This window comes from Dermacentor andersoni, chromosome 11, assembly GCF_023375885.2.
Source record: "Dermacentor andersoni chromosome 11, qqDerAnde1_hic_scaffold, whole genome shotgun sequence".
Classification (NCBI taxonomy): Eukaryota; Metazoa; Arthropoda; class Arachnida; order Ixodida; family Ixodidae; genus Dermacentor; species Dermacentor andersoni.
This window is the reverse complement of record NC_092824.1, coordinates 113,742,120-113,752,848: the sequence shown is the minus strand read 5'-3', so window position 1 is coordinate 113,752,848 and position 10,729 is coordinate 113,742,120. Positions and strand designations below refer to the sequence as shown.

The following is a 10,729-nucleotide window of genomic DNA, read 5'->3' as shown; positions in this document are numbered from 1 at the left end:
TCCCTAATTTGTATTTCGAGCAGAGCCCGTGCAAGGCCCGGCCCGCGGTCTCGGGCTGGCTAAGCAATAGTTGACGCGGGCCCGGTACCGGCCTGTGCTTGTGCGCCTCGGGCTTAGGTAGGGCCCGGGCCTCAGTCAGGCCCGCATTGGGCCCGGGCATGCTATTCGCAACTCCGCGCTACTGAAGACTGAAAAATGCAGCTCTATGAAAAATTGAGGTCGGTGATGGTGTAGATTATGGGAAATTCGGTGTATGAGCGCCACGGGACAGCTGCGATATGCTGCACAGATTAGTGTACATTAGCAGCACTTTTTTCCCATCACAGGCATAACAACGGCACCAGTGACCAGCTACGCCCACTATACGCCCCACTTTTCAATGCGATTAACATTCCTCGCATTCGTACGTACGTACCTAGTTTCATCGACGTCATTCCTCATTCTTGATTACATCATCTTCACTGCGTGCGCCATCGGCATACAACCGTCGTCATGCCTTCATGGTAATGGAGGACCTCGGAGAGCGAGGGTCATCGCAAAGCGGGCCGATCACGAAAATAGAGTATGTCGAATATAGTTGAAGCACTTGAAGTTTCAGAAGGACCATTGTAGATCCTAAATAAAGGCACCTTATATGCAACGCGGTGTGTCGCGACAGGTTGGCTGCATTGCCTGAATGCCAATCGCGTTAACTTCGATAGTCATCTCAAGATGAGTTCTGCCGAAATTCATTCGTCTTCGCGATACAGAAAAAAAATCTGGTGAACATTGTTTCCAAATTATGAAGACTTGTAATTCCTAGAAGTGATCATAGCCAGTCAGGTCAGGCCAGATAGACGACCCGACGTTCGAATGGAGGTAGCGCTGTGAGCTTGACAGTGGTCCCGCCTCTTAAGAAGGTGTCCTGTATTGCGGTGGTTGGGAATGGCGGGCGAAGGAATAAATTTAAGAGGGGCAAGACATCAAATAGTTGGATCAAAATGCCGAAGATTCAGAAACATATCTGCATTACAAGCACGTTGAAGATATTGGAAACAATTTGAATGGTGGGAGACAAAACATTCCTTAGGTTGTCTTCAGTTGTCCAAAGTCCTTCATATAGCAGCCTCATGAGGAATCAATGAAAGAAGTGCCCGTACAGCTGGTTACATTATTCATGAACAGAAAACATGCCTAAAGGCAGAGCTTTTTAAAATGTTTTGTTGCTGCCCAAGAATGCGTATATTTTCGGCAGGAGTCATTGTTGTGCCGCTTTGTACTACCTTCAGCGGGATAATTTATTGGAAAAAAAAATTGAACAAGTTATTAAAATATTGAAATAAGATGCTTGCAAAGAAATTCTGAAATATTCATTCACAAATGAATTTGTGTGCATTGACTCAGTATAGCGACAGAGCGTGTTGCCACCGTGGAAACAAATTATGCATGAGGCGTGTACTGCAGCGGGACTCTTGCGCTTCCCTAAAAGCACTCGGCGCCACCTGGCGGCGTCGCCGCGAAGCCAGCGCGTGGCCTCCAAAATATGTGCCGCCCACCTGTAACCCACGTCACAAGCTTCCTCAAATACAGCAACGCGACGCATTAGCAGGCTGTGCCATTAACGCACTGCGTATATGCTACTGTTCAATGAACCTTTTTGCCTACCTGGGTCACCGAGTATGTGTCACTGAGTGTGCGGCAAGCGGGGGAACCAGTCTCAGCGTTCACAGGCACCGGAGCGCCACGCGCGGGCTTCTCGGCAGTGCCGCGAGAGGAGCCCTGTTGCCACATGACGCGTTTTCCCGCGTTTTTTCGCGTTCGCACGCGCCGGCGCGCCATGCATTTCGAAGCCCACGCGCAGGCTTCATGGCGGTGGCGCTAGATGGCGCTAGGTGGCGCAGAGTATTCTTATGTGCTCAGGAAAGCACGCAAGAGGAATCAGTACACGCCTCCTGCATAACTTGTTTTGACGGTGACAATATATTGTGTCGCTATATCGATGCAATGCTAACGCATTACAGTCCACAGTAACCGTGAAACGGGTTACGACGCAATTTTAATGTAAGCGGTGGTTCTCGTCGATGAGCACGGCAAAGTACGTCATTAGTTTTTTAATCCCGCTATCAAAACATGTGGCCGAGGACTTCTTTGACGCGACGCTTTTGTTTGCATGCTTCCCAGGTTCATATGTAACTCAGCCAGTCCTTGAATGCCTGCGAGCGCTTGGTCTGGATGTCGGCCCTGCCATTGGCGCACACCAGCGCTCCGTCCGCCTTGACCACCACCAGCGTAGGTATGCCGGCGACCTTGTAGCGGGCCCTGAGAGCGCTGCCAAAGAGCGTAAATTAACAGGTGGCTTGTCCTGTTTTAGCATTAAGAAGTTTCTAGTGCAATGCATTTATATTTATTTATTTATTTATTTATTTTTTACCACCACCAGCGTAGGTATGCCGGTGACCTTGTAGCGGGCCCTGAGAGCGCTGCCAAAGAGCGTAAATTAACAGGTTAATTGTTTTAGCATTAAGAAGTTTCTACTGCAATATTTATTTATTTATTTATTTATTTATTTATTTGTTTGTTTACAATACTGTAAGTCATTCCGGGTTGTTAGAGGGTGGGAACAAACAAAGCAAGAAGTTCAGAGGAGCAGTTTAAACATGCACGTCATGGAAGGCTGGAATAACAATAATATATAGAGAATTACCATTGAAATGTCATGTATACAAGGAAGCATTATTTTTATTTAACGCAAGTTTCCAATTTACGCACAATATTCTCTGTTGAGGTAGTGTCAAAGAATAATCGCGGGTAAAGGTTATTCCAATCTATTATTATTTTGGTTAGAAATGAAGATTTAAAAACATCAACACTTGGTGTGTAGGCCACAACTGCATATGGGTGATTCATACGAGACAATAATCTTCCAAGAGGTCGCTGGTATAAGCCAGGATCGAGACTTAATTTGCTGTTATATAGTTCATACAAAAGCTTTTATCGGGCTATCTTTCTTCTATTGCTGAGTTCAGGGAGTTGCGCAAGAGCGAGCAGAGCTGTTACCGATTGGTGTCGTTGGTAGACGGAAAAAATAAATCTGACTGCAATTCTTCGAACCCGTTCTAATTTATCAGTGAGGTACTGTTGATAGGGGTCCCAGATTATGGCTGCGTATTCCAGAGACGGACGGATGATAGTTTTATATGCTTTAAGTTTAACATCAGGGTTAAAATTCTTAAGTTTTCGTTTTAGGAAGCCGAGCTTTCTTTTTTTTTTTCGCCTAACCACAGATACGCTTTACATGTTCACTCCAGTTTAGGTTGCTAGGAATTGTGGTTACATTCGCCTATACGGTTACGCTCTTTATGGCTTGTCTTAGCCGCAGAACAAGGAACGTCTCCTACACTGATTGACCTGCCGCAGTGGCCCAGTGTTGCGCTGCTGCGCGCGAGGTGCCGGCTTGCATTTCCGGCGCCGCATTCCTACAGCGGGTGCGTAAAAAAAAAATGCGTTCGTGTACGTTTCTTTGGGTGCATTTTAAAGAGGGACAGGCATTCAGAATAATCCGGAGCCCTCCACTACAGCGTTTCATAACCCACTGCATATAGACCGTTTCATCGGGCGAGGAGGATAGGGCGCGCGGAGAGGTTTTCCTCCTCTCTGGCTTGAGCGATCCGGCGCGGCGCTGCTTGAAAGTATTGCTGTCGCGTGCTGCGGAACGATTTCGAGATGTTTTAGACCTTACTTAGTGAACTTTACGCCATGTTCGTTCATATAAGGTCGTCAGGGAAGCCTTTTGGTGCATCAGTAACTATACTGTAGGCAGAAATATGTCTTGAGGGCGCAAAAATGTGACGCGCGTAATCAGCCGCGATGGACGCACATTATCAGTCGCGGTGCGTGTTTGTTTACTATTTTGCTTATATCGGTTTTAATTCAACAAAGAAAGCCGGCGTCTCTGCATTACCAGCATTAAATGGTAAATCAGCTCACTGTCTGATCCACTGGCGTAGGGAGTAAAACATAAAACATAAGAGCACCCACCGCGGTTGCTCAGTGGCTATGGTGTTAGGCTGCTGAGCACAAAGTCGCGGGATCGAATCCCGGCCACGGCGGCCGCATTTCGATGGGGGCGAAATGCGAAAACACCCGTGTACTTAGATTTAGATTTAGGTGCACGTTAAAGAACCCCAGGTGGTCGAAATTTCCGGAGTCCTCCACTACGGCGTGCCTCATAATCAGAAAGTGGTTTTGGCACGTAAAACCCCATAATTTAAAATAAAACATAAGAGCGCATGCTCGTGCACGGCCAACATAAGGCAACCACGAACCATCTGAGTGGCAGGATTTATCAAATATTTGTGATACACTGGCATCGTTCTGACGCATTTCAAGCCTAGTATGCTTCGAATTACCTTATGTCTACGCTAGCCTTGCTGCATGAGACCCATGGTGCTGCTCAACACAGCGATCACTGCGGTTGGTGAGCCAGCACGGTACATATATAAGCTGTGTGCTTCGGCATTGCCTTTTTTGGCCTGTATACAGCCATAATATTCGAGAGGGTTCGCATAAAAAGAATGCGATGGCTATTTTTCAGCGCAAAATTTCCGTAATATGTGTGAGCGTGTCGTAGAGAACTGAACGAACACAATTAACCGAAAAAAAAATCGCTTACCTTCCTCTTTCTCTAAAAAGCAAGAGAAAACGGGCTAACGTCTCACAACGTTTATAAATATATAACCGCTGATGCCATATGCTTGGACCATGCGCTATATAGAACAAAGATATCTGTAATCCAGCACCTACTACTACTTAGGACGCTCGCGCAGTTCGTAAATAGTCGCTTTGCTGGACAAGCTTAATTCAGACTATAAGGTATGCTGCTATTACTAGCCAAAACTATCTTATTCATAGGTGGAAAGCTCATCCATCCAACCAAGTAGTCACGCAATGTAACCTGCAGTGAACAGTTTGAACGCTTGTCAAAGTATAACAGCACCGCTCCCATCGTAGCAGAACGGTACCCACACTGTTACGATCATCGCGTATGTTTCATGGCTCATAAACCGCAGCTTAGAAATAGAGGATAATACTGCAATAAGGTCACATTAGTGATTGGAACACTCAGAAATAAACAATTGATCTCCGAGGCTGATTGTAGGCTCAAATATGCGCGCACACATCGCGCTGCGTGTTCCGTCCACCTCAACGCCAGCAGAAATTCCGGCCATGAGGCCTTAAACCACTTCAGCACGTTTCACAGAACCGTTTACCATGTAGAAGACGCACGTCATACTAAACAGACCGCACGACCGCGAAAACAAACGCCAGAACCTACCGCCGAGCGTATACCTGCCATGCAAAAGACCGCTTTCACCCAAACCAGTATGGCGCTGCTCATAGGCGGCGCCACTGCGTTCACAATATGGCGGCGCCTACGAAAAAACGGTCTATAGGTTCCGAGACGTTAAACACTACAATTGATAAATGTTGTGAGAACTGCAGCCGTGATCTGCGACATCACAGCTGTAGTGGTGGAAGCGAAGGAAGGAAAACGTGCGAGGAGTGGCGCAGCGCGTGTGTGGCTGGACCTTGCTAGCCATGCCTTCTATCCAGGCCTACTCTCCAGGCCTACTCTCCAGGCCTACTCTCCAGGCCTACTCTCCAGGCCTACTCTTCCGGCCTACTCGCCAGGCCTGCGGGGCCTGTCCCCCGCGCTGCAGGCACCGAAGCCCTCCACGGGGCTGCGTTCCGGGACGAAGCACGAGCTTCGGGCAGGCAGGGCCAGCAGCAGCTAGCAGCTTCTGGCCCTGTCTTCAGGACGATCTCCACAGTGCGAGCTGCATTTCTGGCTGGCGACGATGAGCGCTTTTCTTCCGCTTAGGCCTCCTCCGTCCCCGTCATCGGGACCCTCGGGCGCCTTCTCGAACACGCTGTTGTGGCTCCCGGCACCGCTGTTGGAAAAAGGGCACCGCCGGCGCGTAGAACGTTATCGACACAATGGCACCGACATAGGCTCGAGGCGCAGTTACGTCTCTCAGCGACACAGTATGTACACAATCGCGAGAGGTCTGGTGGCGCGCTTGGTGGGCAGTGCTCAATGTTCCTACGAGGTGTAGTTGAGGGAGCTCAAGAGCTAGTTCTAAGCGGCCGCGGTGGTAGTGACATTGACGGAGCGTTTTCATCGCGGATGTGGGCTGACGTCGTACCTTGGCCACATCACTCTATGTAGCCGCTGGTCTCCAAATGTAATGCGTGCTGGGAAAGTCCGCCCTGGTTCGGCGAAGACCGTTTACACACTTTCTTTCTCGTTACCTGCGCACCTTGTAGGTGGCTGGTATTGAAGTTAGTTTGCGGCTGGGCCTACCGGTTATTTCTGCGTGCAATCTTCAGAACAAGGTCGGAAAGGGAGACCAAGAGTGCGTCTGGGAAGCCGGCCGGGTTTGGGACCTTCGGGCTCCTGGAAGATCTTGGAAACTCGGAAGGTTCATTGCCTAATCTGCCGTATGTTCTCCAGTTGCATGTTCGGGGAGCCAGTCATGTTTAGAATCTTCGGGCTCCATCCTGGAAGATCTTGGGCACTCGGACATTGCTTGATCCGCCGCATCCACATTCGGTGCACCAATACCGGTACGCTAGGTTTTACCCGTCAGCGGGGTACCGTGCCATGTTTGTCAGCCACCACGGCCCAGCGTGATCGCTTTCGCAGAGAAAGGAGCAGTGTGATAAATTGCGCCGTGATCCGTGACGTCGTAGAGGCTTAGCGTGTCCGGTATTCCGGCAAACGTGGGCGGTTTGCAGCACATGGTGACAAGCGTGATCGAAGGTGGTCCTATAAAAAAAATCACTCGGCACAAATTAAACGCGCCTGGATACATATACTCACGTCTGCAGCGCGTCACCGTAAGGAAGCGAAGGCCAGTCCTCGTGGTCCTTCAAGGAGGTGGTCATGTCCTGAAGGCTTCGGTCCGACGACACGAACACTACCTGCGCATATAGATGTAGTGCATCGACTTTTTATTTCATGTCATATATCATGTTATTAACCTTGTTTCGCGAGTACCGCTTGATACGTGAGCACGCTACAACTAACCTTAGCTGTCTAGTACCAAAGGCTAGTCAGAGAAGATAAATAGCAACTCGTGTCAGCTAGGTTATCTAGTAAACAAACCTCAGCACGGGACAAAGAGCTTTACAGACCACAGCACGATAATATAGGCCGCTATTTATTCTGTGAAGCCGCCATGTCTGCTTCGACTTTACGTACTGCACCACTTTTTCAAAAATTCATATGCGACCAATACCTCAATAACCCCGCTCAACAACCCCCATGCCCTGTTCAGGACATAGAGCCATGCCTTCTCCAAATACAAGTTTTATTCACTCTTTCTTTCATTCTTCCTTTACAGGCGGTCGTCTCTTCTCGCGTTTGTCATCGTCGGCTTGGTGTGAAGACTTATTTTGCATCAAAAGACGTGAATTTAATAATTAATCCTGACGAACGGCATCGTCTCGTGCGGCCGGCTGTGTGTAAAACACCGTCGATGAGAAAAATGAACTTGAGGACAAGAACGGAAGGAAATAGGGTGGCTACCGCTGTTATTTGCCTGCTTTTTGGAGGAAACTTGTTTCTCTTTCTTTAGCTCTGTAGTGGCAAGTTAAAGAGTGCGAAAGGATGCAGAGAGATTTACAGTCAGAGAACAGCGCTGGTCCTGTGTACCGCCTTCGTCTCCTCGTGCTGTTTAAGCTCTGCCACACCAACTTGTCCAAAACTGCAGTGCTCCATAACACCGTACACTCGGCGAGAACATTGCGCAGACCTTCAGAGACCTTCGCAAACGACTAGAGGTGTCCTACCTCAATGGGAAGTCCCTCGTCCTTGGCCGTCCGGTAGGCCTCGGCCAGAAGTGGCGCGAAGACGCGGCACGGCGGGCACCACTGAGCCGCGAAGAAGATGCAGATGAGCTTCTTGTTCCGCAGCGAGGCGTCAGCCGAGATGGTCGTACCGTCTTTCTTGAGCAGTGTCTTGCCCCGGAACAGATCCATCTCCAGCGGCTCAGATCCAGCATGCAGCGGAGGAGGGCCACGGAATCGAGAAAGCTGCCGCGGAGGAGGAGGTAAAAAAGGAAGACGAAAGGAAGCATTCAGACGAGTTTCGGCGCAACATCTTATTGTGATAGCAATTATATGGACATTCATAGCGCATTTCCACCGTCGCCGTGAGGTTCGGTATGAAGTCTAAGGGCGACAACACCGTCGTCGCGCGCCCTATGCGCTGTATGTACGAGTGAAGGCGTGCGAGGGGAGGCGACGGTCGCGGCTCAATCTCGCCCGCGCGAAGGAGACGAAAGCGGGCAGAGCGCGCACCGTGTACCGTCGTGTGTGAGGCACCCAACGTTGCGAGGCACCGGAGGGAGGGGGAGGAGGGGCGTGGCGTTCTACTCCCCGGCCGTGTCTTGAGGACGATCTGCGTTGGGGGCAGGAGTCTAAGTGCGTCGGGAGCTCGTAACTTGGTGGGTACTGTGTACTCTCGGCGCTCACTCTTCGTTGAAGCGATAGACAGCACACATGTCACTTGGCTCGCTGCTGCGGCCGCGTTTGCTCGCGTTCTGACAGCGAGTTTCCGCGGTCATCGAGTCAGACGTGTTTATGTTTTCTTGTGCGCGCGTGACACCATGCTTGTTAAAGTGTGCCTATGTTTGCACGTTTACACGGGCGTTAAAACTACTTTCGTTACTTAGTATAGCTGTCCACTAATTTGCTATCGCAATCGATGCTTCGCTTTTCGGGCGAAACTGCGACTCTTTTTCTTGACCCCTAACTCTTCTTTACCCCTTCCGTGTCGTGGACTATCTGAGTTCGTCTCAGTGCTTCGTCGGGCTTCTGCATAGTAGATGGCAATATCTACTGTGCAGAATTTACCAGGAGCGAGTTTATCCTGGCGGAGGAAGAACAACATGTTGGGAACCTGGTTCTTTAAAACTAAGGTAGCCTATTTCGGTCAGAACGTGGCATAATAGCGCGTCACAGATGGGGTTGAGGTTGCTACAACAGATTGTCATGGGCCCAGTGGTAAGGGCACGAATGTTCAACTCGTTCATCGCACTGAAGTAAGGAGGATATTCTCATAGGCCATTTGAACCGACCACCTCAAGACGGGCGTGTGACTTCTGCCGCTGGTGACATCGTTGCATTGGGAAGTGGTTACCACGTGGCAAGACACACCAGTGACATCAGCTTCACAGCCTGGTATAGCACTGACAGCTTATGATTAACGTTAGCAACACTGCGATGGTTCCGCCAAAAGCTGAACGTGAGTTGAACATGGTCTAAGAGGTCTCACTGGTCCCATCAGATAAAAAACGACACAGGAAAAGGCTGATGAGCATGCGTTGCGTTCCCTGCGAAGCGACATGCAAGAACTCTTCAGTTACCGTGTTAAATACGAAGGAACGTCGTGTGGGAGGGAATGAAAGAACTGATTTGGCTGCTTCGGAAGTGACTGTATCGCTTTAGTCGGAAGGCTCGATAAGGGGCACAGCCTGGGCTGCCTCCTTTGTATAGGATGCAATGCCTCGAATACAATATGTAGAAAGCATATAGAAACTATATAGGATACTATGTTCGAGGTCGCTGCACTGGGCTGGATATCCAGACTGCGGCTACGTGGTCGGCGAGTTCCGCTGACGCGCGTGATACAACTCCCCGATTTCTGCGATATCACCTGACTCACCAAGCCACGCCGTACTTGGCAAATGTTTACAAATGGTCGATTTTAAGCATGGCGCAACTGCACTTTGTGGTCCGTGTGAACTTGGCAGAGTCACCACTCGGTTGACAGATGTCGGTCAGCAGCTCGTAGCTTGGTGCGTGCTGTGTACTCTCGGCGCTCACACTTCGTTGAAGCGATAGGCAGCACATATGTCACTTGGCTCGCTGAAACACACACAGATGTGTGTGTTTTAAAGCAACGAAGAAGGCGAGGCGCGAACGCTCGATGACACTTCACCTATAAGAGATTGCGCGGTCAAATCATAAAGGCGACCACAACTGCACACTGGCTCGCCTGTACTGCCATATTACGCAGCGATTAAAGGAGGAAAGCCGAGTCCCGAACAAACTTTGGTGGACAACGTCAAAACCGAGGGCCGCACGGCTTAGCAAGGGAAACATGGAGATAATGATTAAAGCAATTATACACGCCTCTAACCTAGGCAAAGGCTATGGGAGTGACGGTGTAGTGAAAGGTTCCGGATTACGTTTACAACCTGAGGTTCCAGCTGCATGCCTAATTTCCCAAGTACACGAGAGTGGATTTTCTTTATTTCTTTCTTTGTACAAATCTGAATAAGCAAATTAATATTCTACAGCGGGCTAGTTGGTTAAGCACAATTAAATTTGTGCCCGAGACTACGAAAGAAGTAGACTGAAGCATGTGCACAAACGCAGCACACCAAGTGCGGAGCCGTCGCGACCGGGAGTGGAATTTACGACCTCGCGGCTAGCAACAGAACGTGATAGTCGCTGCTAGCAACAGAACGTCATAGTCGCTGCTAGTACAGCTACGGGTCTTTAACGCAGAGTAGAGAACTCGACTCTCACGACGTATGCCCGGCATGCTGCTCTACAATGCCAGTGATCAAAAGTGTACAGATGTGCGCGCACACAGAGCTCGTGCACCCCCGAAGCAGCCTCATGGTCAAGGCTTGTGACCCGGATGGGAAGTAAAACGCGCCTCGGTCGCCGCGAATAA

General features: G+C 49.6%; 1 long non-coding RNA gene across 1 annotated transcript in view; it reads left to right on the top strand.

Moving 5' to 3' along the window:
• The first annotated feature begins 1,979 nt into the window (after positions 1–1,979).
• LOC140214049 (uncharacterized) overlaps positions 1,980–10,729 on the top strand; it is a 32,761-nt gene continuing 24,011 nt past the window's right edge. Inside the window, exon 1 of the long non-coding RNA XR_011890966.1 lies at positions 1,980–2,272. This is a non-coding gene — a long non-coding RNA (uncharacterized lncRNA). The remainder of the gene's footprint in view (positions 2,273–10,729) is intronic.